The sequence below is a fragment of the Schistocerca gregaria genome, chromosome 2, assembly GCF_023897955.1.
Source record: "Schistocerca gregaria isolate iqSchGreg1 chromosome 2, iqSchGreg1.2, whole genome shotgun sequence".
NCBI lineage: Eukaryota > Metazoa > Arthropoda > Insecta > Orthoptera > Acrididae > Schistocerca > Schistocerca gregaria.
Genome location: NC_064921.1, coordinates 86,453,220 through 86,474,186, shown reverse-complemented (window position 1 = coordinate 86,474,186; position 20,967 = coordinate 86,453,220). Strand labels below are relative to the sequence as shown.

The window sequence follows — 20,967 nt, the reverse complement described above, 5'->3', positions numbered from 1 at the left end:
GTCATATTCGTGGTGTAGCAATTTTAATGGCTAGTAGTGTATGCAATGTTATCATTGATAAATATATTTTTAGTCCTACTCGTGCAACTACACTAAAAACTAGTTTTATTTCAGGCTACCAGTTCTTTTCTTTAGATCGGTCTTCAGCAAGGTCCTGGAATCTATCCTCCATTATCTCCTCCTGCACCGCCTCCTTCCCATTACCCAGTGTGGCTCTCAGCCGTCCTTCTCTTCCGACGACCTTCTCCTTCACCTCACTCATCTCCTCTCCGACCAGCTTAATGCCCGTGGCTCCGCTATCTTCCTCTCCCTGGACCTCGACCGAACTTATGACCGCGTATGGCATTTCGGTCTCCTCTTCAAGCTCCAAACCTTCGCCCTTCCCATTAACTACGTCCGCCTGAACGGCTCCTTTGTCTCCCACCGTCCTTCCTATGTCACCATCCACAACACGGATTCCTACACCTTTTTTCCCTCCGCCGGTGTGCCCCAAGGCTCCGTCCTCTCTCCCCTTCTGTACCTTTTGTATACGGCGGACATGCCGCCGCCGTCACCCCCCGTCCACCTTCTCCAGTTTGCCGATGACACCGCCTTCCTTTCTTGCCCCCACCCTGCAGCGCTCCCAACACCTTCTCCAATCCCACCTTCACCAGTTCACCGCTTGTTGCAACCAGTGGTTGCTCAAGGTCAATACCTCCAAAACCCAGGCGATCACTGTAGGCAAAACCACCCCTTCCTTCCGCCTCCTTGATTTCTATCTCACCGTCTATGGCCGTCCTATCGCCCTCACCCCCACCCTCAAGTACCTTGGCGTCACCCTCGACCGTCGCCTCTCCTGGACCCCCCCCCCCCCCCCGGTCGCCTCTCCTGGACCCCCATCTCCGGACAATCCAAGCCAAGGCACACTACTGACTCCATCTCCTCAAGCTCCTTTCGGGCCGTACGTGGGGTCTGGACCCATCCACCATCCTCTGCACCTATAAATCCCTCATCCACTATATCCTTTGTTACTCCCATCAGGCCTGTATCTCCGCCCCCCCCCCCCCCCCCGTACATTTTATAAATCCCTTCAAATCCTTGAATGCCATGCTCTCCGCCTCACCTATCCCATCCGTCTTCCCTCCCCCACGCGGGTTCTGTACGATCTCATTCCGTTCCCCCACCTCCTCCTTTTCCTTGAAAGGATACAGATCCTGTACACCTCCCGCAAACTCGACCCTCCTCACCCGCTTGTCTCGCCCATCCTCTCCCACCCCCGCCCGCTGCCGCGCCTGTATTCCCATGTCCCACCCAGTCTCCATCTCTCCACCCTCCTTACCCTCTCCCAAGGTGGCTTATGCCAGCTCCCCCTCCCTGATGATGTCCTCCTCCCCTCCATATACCCCTCCTATCAACTTTGATCCTCCCCGCCCCCACTTCCTGAGTCGTTTCCCTTTGGCACCCTCCCTCCCTTCTCCTTCCTTTTCCCCCTGTCCCCTTCCTCCACCCCTCTTCCCCCGGGCTCCCCCCTTCCACCCCTCCCCCTATCCCCCCTGCCCATGGCATCTGCCCTCCCCTCTCCCTCTCCCATTTCCCTTCCTCCTCCTCCTCTCTTGGCAGGTCCCCGGACTCATACACGCTCAGTGAACATTTGCGCGCTGGAGATCATCGCCATCAGTGTCTCGTGTGTGTGCCTTCGTTTGAGTTTTGCGTTCTTTCGCCGTCACGTCACCACTGTTCACGTGTGCCGTCGCTGGCATCCATGTTCTGTGCGCCGTGTCAACTAGTGTTAGTGATAATTCTCGTCTAGTATAAACGGCTCCATGTTTTTTGTTTTTTAGTGACTACATTTTTTTGCCCGCCGTTTTGATTGTATTCTCTGTGCCTCCTATATGTAATACTTATTGTCAAACTCAAGGCTGAAGAGCGGCGTATTCTGCTGCTGACAGCCCGCCTTTGTATAAGGTGATCAAAATAACACTAAAGAAAAAAATTTCTTTAGAGGCTAGCAGTTTTTAAATAGAAATTCGTCTGCGGAATACAAGGAGTTGTCCTCTCTCTGACTGGTTTTTCGTTTAAAATTGCAGTTCTCCATTTATTCGCAGTTGCATACTTGCAGGCAGTAAAGCGAATAGCTTCCTGGTGGTGTTTTCCCCCTTGTTGACGATCATGATTTTTTTCCGAAAAATGCGTTCGCCTTCCTCCTAATGTTTGTTACTTTCAAGCCTCCCCACTGTCTTGATTTTGCGATCGTGTTGTAGTTGAAGATACTGCATTATCCTCTTGGCTTGCATTTTTCGCACTGGGATTACCTGAGCTACGAGGTTTGTTCAAAAATTCCGGAGCATTCGTAGTTTCGCGCCAACGGTGTGTTGGAGCGAAATGTGGTTGGCATCCTTGCACAGGCCTGTGTTTAATATGAAACTGCGGAAGTTTAATTGTTGTATGTTTGTTAGTTATTGCTGGGTGTTGTATTGAGTAAAACGTTGTGTGGCACAGTTTGCGAGTTTCGAGATGGCAGAGTTAGAAGAGCAACGCGTTAATGGTGACCCCCGTTCAGGACGCCCTTCGACGTCTACTGACAATGCTCATGCCAAGAACGTTAACGAAACTCTGCATGCTAGTCGAAGACAGACTGCCCGAGAGATTGCCAAAGAATGTAACATTTCAGTTGGATCATGTCATGAAATGCTGACACAGCAGCTTGGAATGCATCGTGTTGCCGCCAAGTTTCTTCAACGGCTCATGAGTCAAGGTTAGAGAGACCTTCGCCTCGCAATCTGAGTAGAGCTGGATCGCGCAGATGAAAACGAGATGTTCCTTAAAGTAATGAGACGTGGGTCTACGGCTATGATGTTGAGACCAAGGTTCAATCTTCACAATTTGTTGGGAAAGATTCTCCAAGACGAAGGAAAGCTTGTGAGGTCAGGTAAATGTCAACGCCATACCGATAGTTTTCTTTGACTTTGAAGGATTAGTTCATCATGAATTCGTGCCACAGGGACAAACTGTTAATTGACGGTACTATCGGGATATGTCGCGACACGTGCGAGAAAATGTGTGGAGGAGACGGACTGAAACGCGAGGCGACAATACATGGCTCTTGCATCACGGTAACGCACCCGCACATTCATCCCTGTTGGTGCGTGACCTCTGCCCAGAAAAGGAACTCTCTCTGCTGCCTCATCCTCCGTACTCTCCATGCCTGGCCCCTGCGACTTTTATTCATTTCTAAAGCTGAAAACCCATTGAAAGTACGAAGATTTGCAACGATAGAGGAGATGAATGAAAATTTGCAGACTGTGCTTCGTGGAATCCAGAAAGAGCCATACCAAGACTGCTTCCAGAAGTGGAAAAGTTCTGGAATTTTGTGAACAGACCTCGTATATAATATGCTTTACGGAATGCACAGCTGTTTATCACGCATCTCAATGCTTGTTTTGGAAAAAAAATTTGAAAATTTGTGGTAAGGTCGTATGGGACCAAACTGCTAAGCTTACACACTATTTAATCTAACTTCAACTAACTTACGCTAAGGACAACACACACACCCATATCCAAGGGAGGACTCGAACCTCTGACGGGGGAAGCCGTGCGGACTGTGACAGGACGCCACAGATCGCTCGCCTACCCCACACGGCCCTGATATAATTTGGCAGGTACATTCAGTGGTACACTATCTGTGAATACTGTCTTCAAAATGTGTTGTGAATAAAGTTGGTAGTGTCTTTCTTGCCCTCGCCCCTACTCTTTAACGGCCCCAATGCCTTCTCCAGAATCACCTTGACCTTTTTGGAACACGGTGTACCCAGTGGCTCCTCAAAATCAATTCTTTTAAGACCCAGGCAATCATCATAGGTCATATCACCCGTTCCTTCTGACTCCTTGACTTTTCCTTTATCATGTGCACACATCCTGTCTGCCTCTCCCCCACCCTCACCTACCTTGCACTCACCTGGATCCCTCATCTCCACTCCAGCCACTCCAAAGCCCACAACCGCCTCCGTCTCCTTAATTCCTCTCTGGCTGGACATGAGGGTTGAACCCCTCTACCATCCTTCAGACCTACAAATCCTTAACTGTCCCATCCTCTGTTATGCCAGTCCCAGCTAGATGTAGCCCCCCCCCCTCCAAATTCTATGTCCTTTAGATCCTTGAGGGCCATCCACTCCGCCTCATCTTCCATATACGCCTCCGTCCCCCAGGCGGATCCTCTATGACCTAATTCCTTTCCCCCATCTGCTCCTTTTTCCAGAAGGTATCCGAGTCCTCCCGCCGATTTCATCCTCCCCCCCATCCCCTGGTTGTTCCTCTCCTCTCCAACCCTCACCCACTGCCACACCTTCACAGTTGTGTTCCCCTTACCCTCCACCTCTACACCATCTCTTTTCCCAAGGTGGCTTCCATCAACTCCCCCTCCCAGATGATGCCCTCTCTCGCTCCATTTATCCCTCCTATCAACTCTGATCCTCACCTCTTTCTCCCTCCCTCTGCTCTTTTCCCGGGCTCCCTTCCCCCACTTCCATCCCGTTACTTTCACATTGCCTACCCTCTCTCTGACTTCTTTCCCCTTTCCCTCTGCCGAGTCCTTTTGCTTTCCCCTCCACTGCCTTCCCCACTCCTTCTCGCATCCACCCTGCCACCCTCCCCCCCCCCCCCGCTTTCTGTGTCCTCTCCCTCCAGTGGCTCCCTCCTTTTGCTTTTCCTCTCTTCCCCTTTTCCCCTCTCTCCTGTCTCGGTCCTCCCCCCCCCCCCCCCCCATCTGCCTTTGTGCCTGCTTTATAGTGCAGTCTTTAAGTGGTGTCTGTGTTGTGCATCCTGTTTTTTACGTGTTGTGAACAGACACCATCCTGTCACTGGGTGTGTTTTTTAACTCTTGCGAACAGAAACCAGACTGTCGCCATGTTTTTTTTTTATCTGTGCCTATCTCATTACTATGTGTTTTAATCAGCATCACCACCCCCTTTGTTTTTATATTTTAACTTCGAAACTTTTTGCCCTGTTACAGTTTTAACCAGTCACCGTTTTATTCTCTACTCATTATGTTTTTAAACTCTTCTGTTGGCTGCAGAGCGGCATATTACGCTGCTGACAGCATGCTCCCCCACCCTCTTGGGGGGTATCGAAATTCAATAAAGAAAAAAATAGAGTTAGCAGTAAAGAAGAATTAAATTCAAGTGGCATGGCTGAAGTTGAAGTTTTACTGCCTGGACATCGAAAACGTAGAAAGAGGTTTTTCTTCTTTCATTATTTTGTGCAACGGTTAGCGAGGAAAGTATCAAAAAGGTTGGAATTCTGTTAGTACTTGAAACAATGTGTTAGAGTTATTCCGTCAACAATTCAATGAAATACTGAAAATCAGATTTTTGTTGCCGAGGAAGCCGTTATATAGGCAACCGGCAGTTGTGTGTTCGTCTTAGCTGTTTAGTAGGCATCACATCATAAACCACTGTGCTCACTGCTAAGCGTCGTGACCCCGTGGACCAAGCATCTCTATACCGGGTCGCTACTAGCTTCTCTTAGAGCCTCCAGATGTAGACCAGAGATCTTTATTGATCCATCTGCACACTGCCCTCTCCTTCTCTCGTGTCCTACATTTTTGCTTCCACTATTATTTTCTCTAGGTTTTCTCCATCTCTTCTCACGATATGGCCAAAGAACTGGAGAACTTCGTGGCCGACATGAAAAAGAAGGCACTTGGTGATACTGGTCGCATTAGCCCTCCTTTCAGTCCATTTCATGCGCAGCATCCTGCACCGACACCAAAGCTCATAGGCATCAAAACGCTGCTTGTCTCTGGCTTTAAGAGTCCATGTTTCACAACCGTAAAAAAAAGACAGAAAACATGAGTGTTTCAAAAATCCGGATCTTTGTACTGTCGCTATCGCTCTGTCCTGACAGATCTTGGTGAGCTTCTTCATAGCTCCTCGATCAGTTTTCATGATTCTAGACTTGCTGAAGATGTCTAATGCACATGAAAGACTAATGTCCTTTGTTTGTGTTAGTAGCCATTCTAGTTCATTTCCATATAAGTTTTCTGTGTGGGTAACCACAGCTTAATCCAATACATAGTTAAAACATCTTTTAAAAAGTATCCTCCAAAAAACTGTAGAGTCAGAAAATCAACACTGGTAATCTGCTACTGTACTATGTTTAAAGGATTCTGATACCACGTTTCATGTTCTTCTGCTTCTCCATACCATTTCTCAGGTCCAAATTTGTACGTCCCTCAGTGATAAACCTGACTATCTAAAATTATTGATAGATCTTTCAACCTCCACTGCATCCGATATTGCCAGGACATGTGCCTTGTAGAACGCTGGGAGATCGTACTGGTTTAATAGCTTAATGTAATCCAGCCACGTGATTACCTTTAGATCTCCCTAGGTACTAGTAGTAGTTTTTCGTCTTAATGGCCTCTGATCCCACAATAAATGAAGATAAGCAGCTACTAGCGGACTCTACAATGTTTAGAAGATTTTACCACAATTTATAAAAAGAAGGTTTTTTAACTAAGTTCATCTTCGCAGCCGGCTAAAAAGCACGGTGCCATCAACAAATCGGAGGCTGTTAGTATTTCTTCCACCAGCTGAGATGTTTGGCATACGTGTTGTACAGTTGGAGGGCGGGGGGGGGGGGGGGGGGGGGGAATAGGACACAACCCTGTCCGATATTATTGTAAAGTTATTAATATCACGTTAAAAGAGGAGGTGACGTCCTGTTTAGTTGAGGAGGTGGAGAAATGGAGACAGTAACGAATTAAAGCTTTACATAACTGACTGACCATTCATACAATACAACACAAGTGTTTACATACAAGTGTTAAAACATTTAAAATGTGAAACTGAATGAAACGACCATAGTTCCCAACAGCTGTATTTGTTGAAGTCGATTAGATACCCATACAATCAGTTTCGCATCTTTTAAGTTGCATCTTCAGGTGTACATCTTCCCTTAACCGTCTCAGTATCCAGACAGCAACCACCGCAAACGCTCCGGCAACATACTGTGCATCTCATGGCTTGTGTTGTCAGCCACTACGATTACTATTATGTTGACGACACACGCACACATACGAGGGGGTACCCAAAAAGCTCGGAATTATTTTTTAAAAGCTATATATTTACAAACTGTATAGAAAACAACCTTATCTCCTTCGAAGCAATCTCCGCTACAACTAATACATTTGTCCCAACGGTGCTTCCAAATATTTGTTGTCTCCGGAAATGGCTGACACCTCCTCCCTCGTTTTTTCTTGACTTCTTCAATGTTGACCAGTCGGTGTCCTTTCTTGCCCCTTTTCCTGCGTAGAAATAAGAAAAAGTCGGACGGAACCAGGTCAGGCGAATAAGGTGCATACGCAGTGAAATCATGCCATTTTCAGCCAAAAGCTGTCAAATAGAGATGGCTGTGTGTGTGTACGTGCGTTGTCGTGGTGGAACAACCAGTCTTCTGTCGGCCACAAATTGGGTCCTTTTTGACTAACACTGTTGCGCAGTCTTCTTCAGATTTCCAAATAAAATGTTTGACTGACAGTCTAACAAGGGAGAAGAAACTCTGAATAAACTACGCCCTTGGCATCAAAAAAGCAAATCAGCATTGTTTTGTAATTTGATTTGACTTGACGACTTTTTTTTTGGATGGGATTACACTGACGTCTTCCATTGGCTTGACAGTTTCTGGGTCGTAACCATAACACCATGACGCATAACCAGTAATGACATTTGACAGAAAATCTGGATCAGTTTCGAGCTGTTGTTTCAAACCATTGCGTGTTTCAACTCGCCTTTTGATTGGCAGTCAGACCCCGAGGATTAAACTTGGCGGCAAGCCTTTTCATTCCCAAATCTTAGATTAAAATTCGCTGAACCGAGCTCCAAGATAACCCACTAACCTCTGACAGTCAATCAATCGTCTATCGACTGTCTGTGAGCAGAAGCTGTCGAATTTTTCAATATTTTCGTCGATTCGGCCAGTTGATGGAGTCCAGAAGGAGGTTTTGTCATCAATCGACATGGTGTCACTTTTAAATCGAGCAAACCATTCATACATTTGAATTTTTCCAGTAGAATGATATTGGTATGTTTTCAACATTAAAACAGTTTCAGCAGCATTGTTACCGAGTAGAAAACAAAATTTCATTGCTTCACGTTGTTCACGTAAACTTGCAATCATAAAAAAAATCAAACAAGAACGAAACGGCGCTATCATGAACAGTCACTGCAGATGAACAGAACTAGCGCGGTCGACAACACAGGCAGCCGGACGGGGTGGCCGAGCGGTTCTAGGAGCTACAGTCTGGGCCCGCGCAACCACTACGGTCGCAGGTTCGAGTCCTGCCTCGGGCATGAATGTGTGTGATGTCCCTAGGTTAGTTAGGTTTAAGTAGTTCTGATGAGCACAGCAGTTAAGTCCCATAGAGCTCAGAGCCATTTTTCGACAACACAGGCGGCACTGAACTGGCAATGAGTTGCGCCATAACGCCTATCGGCAGAAGTGTGTACCGCACAAGCTCCGCCCTCGGCAATGTGTGTGTTTTTGTGCATTAATTCTATTAGTTTTCGTCATTAACTTATTTTTATTCTTCAATCGGTCCAGGACACAATGCTTTCTTGAATAAAATGTACGGGGGCATTGTCCGTTGCTTGACACAGGCTGAGTGGCAGACATATTAATCGGTCCAGTGTTGACATTTCATGTGATTTTAATAGAGGTCAGTCCCGTATTTGCCATTCGTTCCACGTTACACAGGACTGTCCCCATCTATTTTTTATTTTAGTTACTCCTTCAAAGTTTTTTTGGTCACGGATCAGTTCCTGTTTCCTAATTGCACACCTTCACTTTTAAAGACTGGACTTCACTCACTGATGATGGTTTTAGCAATTGAAGGAGGCTGAGAAATTTACCTGGCCAAGCCAAATATTACTCTGCGGTGTTCTGTAATAGCTCCTCGTACTACACTACTGGCCATTAAAATTGCTACAGCACGAACATGACGTGCTACAGACGCGAAATTTAACCGACAAGAAGATGATGCTGTGAATGGCAAATGATTATCTTTTCAGAGCATTCACTCAAGGTTGGCGCCGGTGGCGGCACCTACAACGTGCTGACATGAGGAAAGTTTCCAACCGATTTCTCATACACAAACAGCAGTCGACCGGCGTTCCCTGGTGAAACGTTGTTGTGATGCCTCGTGTAAGGAGGAGAAATGCGTACCATCACGTTTCCGAATTTGATAAATGTCCGATTGAAGCCTATCGCGATTACGGTTTATCGTATCGCGACATTGCTGCTCGCGTTGGTCGAGATCCAATGAGTGTTAGCAGAATATGGAATCGATGGGCTCAGGAGAGTAATACGGAACGCCGTGCTGGATCCCAACGGCCTCGTATCACTAGCAGTCGAGATGACAGGCATCTTATCCGCATGGCTGTAACGGATCGTGCAGCCACGTCTCGATCCCTGAATCAACAGATGGGGACGTTTGCAAGACAACAACCATCTGCACGAAAAGTTCGATGACGTTTGTAGCACCATGGACTATCAGCTCGGAGACCATGGCTGCGGTTACCCTTGACGCTGCATCACAGACAGGAGCGCCTGCGATGGTGTAGTCGACGAGGAACCTGGGTGCACGAATGGCAAAACATCATTTTTTCGGATGAATCCAGGTTCTGTTTACACAGCATCATGATGGTAGCATCGCGGTGAACGCACATTGGAAGCGTGTATTCGTCGTCGCCATACTGGCGTAGCATCCGGCGTGATGGTATGGGGTGCCATTGGTTACACGTCTCGATCACCTCTTGTTCGCATTGAAGGCTCTTTGAACAATGGACGTTACATTTCAGATGTGTTACGACCCGTGGCTCCCCGTGGCTCTACCGTTCGTTCGAACTCTGCGAAACCCTACATTTCAGCGGAATAATGCACGACCGCGTGTTGCAGCTCCTGTACGGGCCTTTCTGGATACAGAAAATGTTCGACTCCTACCCTGGCCAACACATTCTCCAAATCTCTCACCAACTGAAAACGTCTGGTCAATGGTAGCCGAGCAACTGGCTCGTCACAATACGCCAGTCACTACTCTTGATGAACTGTGGTATCGTGTTGAAACTTCATGAGCAGCTGTACGGTTACACGCCATCCAAGCTCTGTTTGACTCAATGCCCAGGCGTATCAATGCCGTTATTACGGCCAGAGGTGATTGTTCTGGGTACTGATTTCTCAGAATCTATGCACCCAAATTGCGTGAAAATGTAATCACATGTCAGTTCTAGTATAATATGTTTCTCCAATGAATACCCGTTTTTCCTCTGCATTTCTTCTTGGTGTAGCAATTTTAATGGCCAATAGTGTATATGTCACAACATTGTAAATAACTATCTTTTGGTATGAAATTACAAATCTTGATTGTTGATCCGAATAAGCCCTTTCTTTGTGGGGCATATGTGATCCACACCTGGTTTGCTAACTAGATACATAATATTTTCTGCCTTATTTAAATCTATTCACTCAGTGCTTGAAAGTATCTCACAAAACTTTATTCTCTCATTATTAAGGTATTAATTTATGAAAATATCTGTACAGATATACACCACAAAATGAAATATAAAAAGCTGCGAAACTCGTGTGAGACTGTAGCCGACTTCAACATATACAGCTACTGCACATATATAGATGGCGGCAATATCACGTAGAGAAAGTAGAAAAGGGCAGTGCATTGGTGGTGCTGTTATTTGTACTCATGTGGTTCATGTGAAAACGCTTCCGACGTGATTATGGGCGCAAGTCGGGAATCAACACACTTTGAACGCAGAATGGTAGTTGGAGCTAGACGAATGGGACATTCCATTTCGGAAATCGTCAGGGAATTCAATATTCCGAGATCCGCGGTGTCAAGAGTGTGCCGAGAATACCAAATCCCAGCCATTTTAACTCTCACCACGGACAACGCAGTGGCCGACGGTCTTCACTTGACGACCGAGAGCAGTGCCGTTTGCATACAATTGTCAGTGCTAACAGACAAGCAACAATGCATGTGAAATAACCGCAGAAATCAATGTGAGACGCACGACGAACGTATCCGTTACGACAGTGCGGCGAAATTTGCCCTTCACGGGCTATGGCAGCACGACATTGCCTGTAGCGCCTCTCCTGGGCTCGTGGCAACATCGGCTGGACGCTAGACGATTCAAATACCGTGGCTTAGTCACATGAATACCAGCTTCAGTTGAAAAGAAGTCATGGTAGGGTTCGAATGTAGAGCTGACCCTACGAAGCCACGGACCCAAGTTGTCAGCAAGAGACTGTGCAAGCTGGTGGTGGCTCTGTAATGATGTAGCCTGTGTTTACATGGAATGGACTGGGTCCTCTGGTCCAACTGAACCGATCACTGACTGAAAATGGCTACGCTGGGCTATCTGAAGACCACCTGCAGCCAAACAACGATGAAATTTTTACGGATGAGTGTGCGCTAAGTCACCGGGCCACAATCGAAGACATGCGCGGAAAAACACGCTAACCCTCAAATGTAAAAGCTTGGAGTTAACCGTTGCCATCTGTCGCTATGTAAGGGTACTATAAAATTGACATTGGTCTTAGCACTCCGTCTTCCGGCCACGAGTGGCCTACCGGCACCATCCGACCGCCGTGTCATCCTCGGATGCGGATAGTAGGCGCGTGGGTTCAGCACACCACTCTCGCGGCCGTTATGATGGTAGTCTTGACCGAAGCTGCTACTATTCGGTCGAGTAGCTCCTCAATTGGCATCACGAGGCTGAGTGCACCCGAAAAATGGTAACAGCGCATGGCGGCCTGGATGGTCATCCATCCAAGTGGCGACCTCGCCCGACAGCGCTTAACTTCGGCGATCTCACTGGAACCGGTGTATCCACTGCGGCAAGGCCGCTTCCCTGCCATTGGTCTTACCCCTAATTATCCTAATGTGATATTTAGGGATCAGACCAGTGTCAAGTGGAGTGAAACAGATGGCAACACTTATCTCTAAGTTTTTACAATTTTAGGTTAGCCCGCTTTTCCGCGCATATCTTCTTTCGCGATTGGTTTGAAGAACGTTCTGGACAATTCGAGCAAATGCTTTGGCCACCCAGACCGCCCGACATAAATCCCATCCAACATTTATGGGGCGTAATCGAGAGGTCAATTCATGCGCAAAATCCTGCACTGTGACACTTGGCTATTATGGAGGGCAGCGTGGCTCATTGTCTCTGCAGAGAAATTTCGACTTGTTGAGCCCTTGCCGTATCAAGCTATCGCAGTACGCTGGGCAAAAGGACGGTATTAGGAGGCATCACGCGACTTTATGTGACCTCAGTGTCTTGAAGGAATGGTCAGTCGGTTACTGTAACTACTTTTTTTTTTTTTAGACAACAGTGTGGAGATAACAGCGATTAATTTACTTATAATCAATTATTCAAAATGACAATCTCATTATTTATTTTGCCGCCAACCAGTTTCAACCTGCGATGGGGTCATCTTCAGGGCAATTTATACTGTAAAGTTACAATATTAGTAAGTAATCATGTACGTAATCTACAAGGAATTAGCCAAAGTTACATAAATAAATAGATTTTTATACCCATTTGGTCGCTCCCTGGAGTCCTCACCCTGCCTGTGCACGGTTGGTAACCTTGCTTGGTTGGCTCTCTGCGTGAGCTTAAATAAAGGCCAATAACACGTGGGCAGACGGTAACGCCCTCCACGGTGACCAACGGTAGTTACATGCTTAAGCAAGAAATCGTAAATTTTAAAGTTTGTTCCGGTTGCAATACAAAGCATAGTAAATAAAGACAGGGAGAAATTTTAAAACTAGGTTCAAAGAACATACCACGGGAATAGCACGCAATAAATCGCTATTTGGAAACACACAGAAATTAATACAGAAGAGAATCTAAGGGTATTTCATGTGGCCCAGAAGGGACCCATGATGGACATCTTGTAACATTTAGAGATATTTCTTGTCCAAATCTGGAACAAACTTTAAAATTTACGATTTCTTGCTTACGCATGTTAACTACCGTTGGTCAGCGTGGAGGGCGTTACCGTCTGCCCACGTGTTGTTGGCCGTTATTTAAGCTCATGCAGATAACCAATCATGCATTCTTCGGCGGACCTCGGAAGAGTTCCGCCCTTCGATACCTTGCAGAGTACTGCTACGTATCGAAGTGCTAGGGCTTCGCAGAAGTCGCAGTCGCAGTCGCAGTCGCAGTCGCAGTCGCAGTTCCGGAACCGCCAGCAGCAGCAGCAGCAGCAGCAGCAGTTTCCAGTGCCGCCAGTTTTGCAGTAGCAGTCGTCGCCGGACCCTGCCGCAGCTTCCGGACCCAGCCGCCGCCGCCGCCGCCGCCGCCGCAGCTTCCGGCCCCCGCCGCCGCCGCCGCCGCCGCCGCCGCCGCAGCTTCCGGCCCCCGCCGCCGCCGCCGCCGCCGCCGCCGCCAGGACCCAGTGCTTCGTCTTCCTCTCCTGCTTTCGTTGTCGTCGCTATTCTCGTCTTCGTCTTTGCCTTCCTCCTTTCGCTCCTCGACGTCTCTCATCTGTCATCTGTAATCTGTTCCTGACTTTGTCCCTTGTCTGTCCCCATTCTTCTTTTCTGTGTTTCCAGTTTTCCTTACTGCCATCATGACCACCCCCACCACCACCGCCACTACCACCGCCATCGTCTATACGACGCCCTCCCTCGCTGCCACTACTCTTACTTGGTGTGCTCAGTCGCCCCCGTCCTACTATATCCCGCCCCTCCTCACCCTTCCCACCCCAGCTCCCTTTGTCGCCCCATCCCCTGCTCCTTCTCCCCAAGCCTCCACACACGACCCCTTTCCCCCACTCCCCCACACCACTCATGCGGCCCCTGCCAGGGTTGTGTCTCGTCGGGCTACGACCCATGCCGCACCATCGCCGGCGCCAGCACCACCACCTGCAGCAGCGCCACAACCAGCAGCAGCACCAACAGCAGCACCAACAGCAGCACCAGCACCAGCACCGACACCGGGACCTGCCGCTTCCCGTCATCTCCCCGTCACTCCTGTGCCCCACGCCTCCTCCCATCCTGTCCCCGCTGTTAAGCGTCCCAGTGGCACCCCCGCCTCCTCTGCACCCAAGAAATCCCAGCATCTTCCCCCTCCCCCACCCCTAGATGCCATGGATGTCTCCCCTCCAGCCCCCTCTACTTCCTCTTCTAACTCCCCCTCCTACAAGTATCTCCTCTCCCGTCCTGATCCCTCTCTCCTGGAGGCCCGCAACCTGACCTTGCTCCTCCGCCAATACTTCCCTGCAGCCCCCATCTCCCTTCTTACCCCCCGTAGGGACTCTGTCTTGATCACCTCCCCAAGCCCTACCCTACACTCCGACATCCTCTCCCGAATTCCTCTCACCCGATTTGGACCTAATGCCTCCCTTGCCCCTGCTCCTTCCCCTTCCTCCCCCCGTCAACCCCAACCCCCACGTCGCCCGCCGACCCTCACCGCCGTGATCACTCGGCTTAGCCCGACGATCACGGAGGAAGAGGTGCTGGCGGAGTTGAAGGCCCACCCGTACCTGGAGGTGCGAGCTGTTCGCCGCATTTTCAACTCTGCGGGCCCCACTCGCCTTATGCGAGTTTTCTCCGAACACGCTCCCTCCATCGACCATCTCCTTAAGGAGGGTGCCCTCCTCTTCCACCGCCGGTATAAGGTTGACCCCTCCCGCTCCCCACCACAATCCATTCGCTGCCAGAGGTGTCTGCGTTATAACGCACACCCAACATCAGAGTGCCGCGAGGCCCCAGTCTGCCCGCATTGTAAGCAAGCGCACTTCCTCCGGCAGTGCCCCAACCTTCAGTCTCCTCCCTCCTGCAATACCTGCAACCTCCAACACCCTACCTACTCCCAGAAATGCAAGGCTCGACCTCCTCCATCCGCTCCTGAACTCACTGTTCCTCTCCGCCCTTTGGATGACCCCACCCCTCCTGGCAATTCCCTCCGTCCTCCCCCCACCGCAGAGGACATCATCAGGTTCGTCACAATAGTGCTCCAGAACGTCCATCCCTTTCAGCGTCCCCACACCCTCAACCAGATTTCCCTCGCTGCCCGTTCCGTGTTCCACCTCAACACCTACGCCACCTATTCCCACAACCAGGCCCATTTCACCTTCTCCCGTCTCGACACCCTCGTTTAAATTCCCATTATGGCACGACAGCACCGTATCCTGTTCAATAACATCCGCTCCCTTCCCACCAACAAGCACCTCCTTATGCATACCCTTACGACCCACCGTGTGGATGCCTTCCTTCTGAACGAAACCTTTCTTCAGCCCCACCACACCGTCCACACCTCGCCCTACCTCCTTCACCGGTCTGACAATCCACTCCAGATAGCGCGTGGCGGAGTTGCCATTGGCCACCACCGCCAGATCCCTGTCCGGCTCCAACCCCTCCTTCCTGACCCCACAGAACACTTGATCCTTAGTCTCTTCTTCCCCGGCCTTACCCTTACCTGTGCCACCATCTATGTCCGCCCCGCTGCACCTATTCCTTTCGACTTCCTTTCCCACATCGACCGTACCTTCTCCTCCTACGTGATCGCCGCCGACCTTAACATCCATAGTCGTTCTGCCGCCCAGTTAAGGCGGTGGCATCGGTTCCTTGCCACCCTCCAAGGCGACGTCCTTCCAATTCCCCAACACACCCGCCCTGAATCCAATACCACTCCCGATGTCGTCCTAGCCTCCCCCACCCTGCTTGGCCGCATAGCGGTGGACGTCCTTGATCCCATTGGCAGTGACCATCTCCCTGTCCTCCTCACTGTATCAGACGGTCGTCGCCCCCGTCCCGACCCGCGCCATGACCCTCCCCCGAAATATGTCCATGACTACTCCCGTGCCAACTGGAATGCCTACCGGGACTCCCTTGCTCTCCAGGTCGATAGCCACCCCCTCACCTACCACCAACCTGATGACGTTACCCGTGCTGCCTCCTTTCTCCAGCAGACCTTGTCTGAGGCCGTGGAGGCCCACGTCCCTACCATTGCCATCCATCCGCACCGCCCCACCTTACCCCCACAGGCCGTCCTTCTCCTGCGTGAATCCCGCCGGCTCTACCGTGCCTTCCTTCACACACGTGACCAGGACACACTACGACGCCACCGGCAACTACAGCGACACATCAGGAACTTACTCACGGCAAAGAAACGCCGGGACTGGCGACAGACATGCACCCGTCTTAATGCCACCTTACCTATCACCTCGTCCAAGTACTGGTCAGCCTTCCGCCGCCTTACCGGATCTAAACCCTCTCCCTACTACCCCCTCCTTCATGATGACCACCCCTTCCCTGATGCCCTTAGTAAGGCCAACCATTTCGCCTCCTACCTCTCCGATATCCTTACCATCCCTGACGATCCCCAGTTCGATTATTCCCTCTTTCCTGATGTCCGTGATCGAACTGATACCTCTGTCCCCCCGCTTGCTCCTGGCTTCCAGTACTTGGACAACATCACACACACAGAACTAAATACCCCAATCACCACTCAAGATATCATTGCTACACTTCGCCCTAAACGCAACACTGCTCCCGGTCACGATCGTGTTACTTACCGTCACCTCCGTGAAGCTCCTGCCTCCTTCCTCTCCACATTGGCCAGGCTCTACAATGTGGTCCTGTCCACCGGCTACTACCCCGACCTGTGGAAAACCTCCCGGATCCTGATGTTCCTCAAGCCCGACAAACCGCCTTCCGCTGTCTCCTCCTACCGTCCCATCAGCCTTACCTCGGTCTTCAGCAAGGTCCTGGAATCCATTCTTACCCGCCGCCTACACAAGCACCTTCACCAACACCGCCTCCTCCCCCCTACCCAATGTGGCTTTCGGCCGTCCTTCTCAGCCGATGACCTCCTCCTTCACCTCACTCACCTCCTCTCCGAACAACTCAATTCCCGTCGTTCCGCCATCTTCCTTTCCCTCGACCTCGAACGCGCATATGACCGTGTGTGGCATTCCGGTCTCCTTTTCAAGCTCCAAACCTTTGCTCTTCCTCTCAACTATGTCCGTCTGGTCGCTTCCTTCCTTTCCCACCGTCCTTCCTATGTCACCATCCACAACACTGATTCCTACACCTTCTACCCCTCCGCCGGTGTGCCCCAAGGTTCCGTCCTTTCCCCTCTTCTCTACCTCCTTTACACGGCAGACATGCCTCCACCTGCACCTCCCCTACACCTTCTCCAGTACGCCGATGACACTGCCTTCCTTGCCCTCGCTCCCACCCTGCAACGCTCCCAGCACCTTCTCCAATCCTATCTTGACCGGTTCACCACTTGGTGTAACCAGTGGTTGCTCAAGGTCAATCCTTCCAAGACCCAGGCGATCATTGTAGGCAAAACCACTCGTTCCTTCCGTCTCCTTGATTTCTATCTTACTATTTATGGCCGTCCCATCACCCTCACACCTACTCTCAAGTACCTTGGTGTCACCCTCGACCGTCGCCTCTCCTGGAACCCACATCTCCGGACGATCCAAGCCAAGGCACGCTCCCGCCTCCGCCTCCTTAAGCTCCTTTCTGGCCGTACATGGGGTCTGGACCCTTCCACCATCCTCTACACCTACAAGTCCCTCATCCGTCCTATCCTTTGCTATGCTCATCCCGCCTGGATCTCTGCCCCTCCTACCTTCTACAAGTCCATTCAGATCCTAGAACGCCATGCGCTCCGCCTCGCCTATCGCATCCGTCTCCCTTCCCCCACGCGGATCCTCTATGACCTGATTCCCTTTCCGCACCTCCTCCTTTTCCTCGAACGGTTACGGATCCTCTACACCTCCCGCAAGCTTGATCCTCCACACCCTCTTGTCTCTCCCATCCTCTCCCACCCCAACCCGCTGCCGCGCCTGCATTCCTATATCCCACCTGCTCTCCATCTTTACACCCTCCACACCCTCTCCCTCGGTGGCTTCCGTCAACTCCCCCTCCCTGATGATGCCCTCCTCCCCTCCATCTACCCCTCCTACCAACTTTGAGCCTTACCTTCCCTCTCCTCTCCTTTTCCTGTGGGCACCCTCTCTCCCTTCTCTCCCTCCCTCCCCTCCCCTTTCTCCTTGGGCTTCCACTCCCCCTACCCTCCCCCTTCTCCTCCATCCCTCTCCTCCACTGGCATCTTCCCCTCCCCCTCTCTCTCCTCTTCCCCACACCTTTTCCCCTTGGCAGGCCACGACTCTGCTGTCTTCCATCAGTTACTTTCATCGTCCTACGCCGAAGACCATCGCATGTGTTTGTGCCTCGACTCTCCTGCAGTGTGTTTGTGTTTCGTCGTTTGTGCTCCGCTGGTTCACGTGTGGCCATCTGCCATCTGCGTTTGTGCACCGTGTTTCTCCGCTTTTATCCATTGTGCTACGCACGTGACCGACTCCGTTTTAACTCTGTTTTGTCTACTGTTTGTACCCCGCCGTCTTGATTGTTTTTATATCTCACTCATCTCTGTTCTGTGTATACTCTGAGGCCGAAGAGCGGCATACTTGGTCCGCTGCCGGCCTACCTGTTTGTCACAGGTATTAAAATCACAATAAAGGAAAAAAAAAAAAACCAATCATGCATAGCTACCAACCGTGCACAGGAAGGGTCACCTCCAGCGAGTGACCAAATGAGTATAAAAATCTATTTATTTATGTAAATTTGACTAAAAAAATATGTTCAAATGTGTGTGAAATCTTATGGGACTTAACGGCTAAGGTCACCAGTCCCTAAGCTTAGACACAACTTGACCTAAATTATCCTAAGGACAAACACACACACCCATGCGAGGGAGGACTCGAACCTCCGTCGGGACCAGCCGCACATTTCATGCCTGCAACGTCTTAGACAGCTTTTTTTTTTTTTTTTAAAAAATATCGCATTTTGTTCGCTTTCGTTCGTTGTATCTGCTCGGGGCGGACGTCCTAAGACACCCGTTTAAGTTCGTTGTTGATCGATAATTATTATTATTATTATAACAGAGGGCTGCTAACCCTCTGACCGAACACGCCGAGCTACCGTCCCGGCTGCTTTATTATTATTATTATTATATTATTATTATTTTGTTCGTTGCATCTACTCGGGGCGGACGTCGTAAGACATCCGTTTAAGTTCATTGTTGATCGATTAACTCAGTTTTTTTATTACAGACCAGCCCTGCAGTCCATGACTGCAGCGCCTTAGACCGCTCGGCTAATCCACGGCTAACTTTGACTAATTGCTTGTAGATTACGTACATGATAACTTACTAGTATTACAACTTTACAGTGTAAATTGCCCTGAAGAAGACCCCATCGCGGGTTGAAACCGGCTGGCGGCAAAATATATAATGCGATTGTGACTGCCAAATGGGTCAAATGGCTCTGAGCACTATGCGACTTTACTTCTGAGGTCATCAGTCCCCTAGAACTTAGAACTACTCAAACCTAACTACCGTAAGGACATCACACACATCCATGCCCGAGGCAGGATTCGAACATGCGACCGTAGCGGTCGCGCTGTTCCAGACTGTAGCGCCTAGAACCGCTCGGCCACCCCGGCTGGCTGTGACTGTCATTTTGAATAATTGATTATACTTACTTTAGCTGTGGCTGCCCTATTTTAAAACCTACAGCTCACCTCCCGAAGCGAGCCACGGATCGGAGCCATTCCCAGGCCACGGAGAGCGGAGCGGCGAGGCACTACACTACGGGATGTGTCGGCGGCGGCGGCGGCGTGCTAACTTCCCTGCGGGCGCTGCTGCCCCGCGGCTCGCCACGCCTCTATCGATCGCCGGCGAACGGCGAGACGCCCTCTCCCGCCTGTTGCTCAGCCCAGACCACCTGCAGTCTATGACGTCACGCTGTCCGCCCGTAGGGACCCTCACGGCGGCGGGAGGGTGTTGCCCGAAACCCCCAGATTGGGGTAGCACTCAGTTAACAAGACTTCAAGAGGCCCACGAGAAAGACAGACCGCGGCGCGTACGTCACAGTACGTGACACTGTAGCTCTTACGAGTGCTAGCAGAGTTCTCCGGCGCGGGCCGAGTAACTATTTCAGACGGGTTTAATAATTCTCGACTGCGCGTCTAAATGCGGGCAAGCTGTCGATAGCACGCGGGAAAGTTTGGACCTTTACCGGGTACCATTTCACTTACATATTGATTTCCCGTGGGGACTACACGGCACCGAGCGTTCGCGAAGTGGGGGCGGATAAGCCGACTCGAGGCCCACGAGCAACACAGACCGCGGCGCGTACGTCACGAGGGTAGGCCTAACGCTCCACTACACAGCACTGCATATCTGCAAAGCGGAATTACACGAAACTTTTCTTTCTCACTTGTCTTGGCGAGTGTAACCAAGTCCCCTTTACACAACTGCAATGCTGCGTATCTAAAACGGTGTGTAAGAATTTGTCACTAGTCCGCGCCACTATCGAATTATTCGACTTAAATTGATTGCGTGCACAGAAACTTCAGTTTGGCATGAACCGCCATCTTTTAAGTGTCTGTACAAGTCGGGTGGTGCTGAGGGAATTGTTTAGGAAATGAGACGCTTAAAGTAGTAAAGGAGTTTTGCTATTTGGGGAGCAAAATAACTGATGATGGTCGAAGTAGAGAGGATATAAAATGTAGACTGGCAATGGCAAGGAAAGCGTTTCTGAAGAAGAGAAATTTGTTAACATCGAGTATAGATTTAAGTGTCAGGAAGTCGTTTCTGAAAGTATTTGTATGGAGTGTAGCCATGTATGGGAGTGAAACGTGGACGATAAACAGTTTAGATAAGAAGAGAATAGAAGCTTTTGAAATGTGGTGCTACAGAAGAATGCTGAAGATTAGATGGGTAGATCACGTAACTAATAAGGAGGTATTGAATAGAATTGGGGAGAAGAGGAGCTTGTGGCACAACTTGACTAGAAGAAGGGATCGGTTGGTAGGACATGTTCTGAGGCATCAAGGGATCACCAATTTAGTATTGGAGGGCAGTGTGGAGGGTAAAAATCGTAGAGGGAGACCAT

At 50.0% G+C, this 20,967-nt stretch overlaps 1 protein-coding gene across 3 annotated transcripts in view; it reads right to left on the bottom strand.

The window, feature by feature from the left end:
* LOC126336374 (uncharacterized) overlaps window positions 1-20,967 on the bottom strand; it is a 137,273-nt gene that overhangs the window by 72,401 nt on the left and 43,905 nt on the right. Inside the window, exon 1 of one of the 3 annotated variants that reach the window (XM_049999983.1) lies at window positions 19,592-19,607. The exons of the other annotated variants lie outside the window; for them this stretch is intronic. The gene's annotated coding sequence lies outside the window, so the exon portion shown is untranslated. Of the gene's footprint in view, window positions 1-19,591; window positions 19,608-20,967 lie in introns of those variants that run through there. 3 annotated transcript variants of the gene reach the window in all.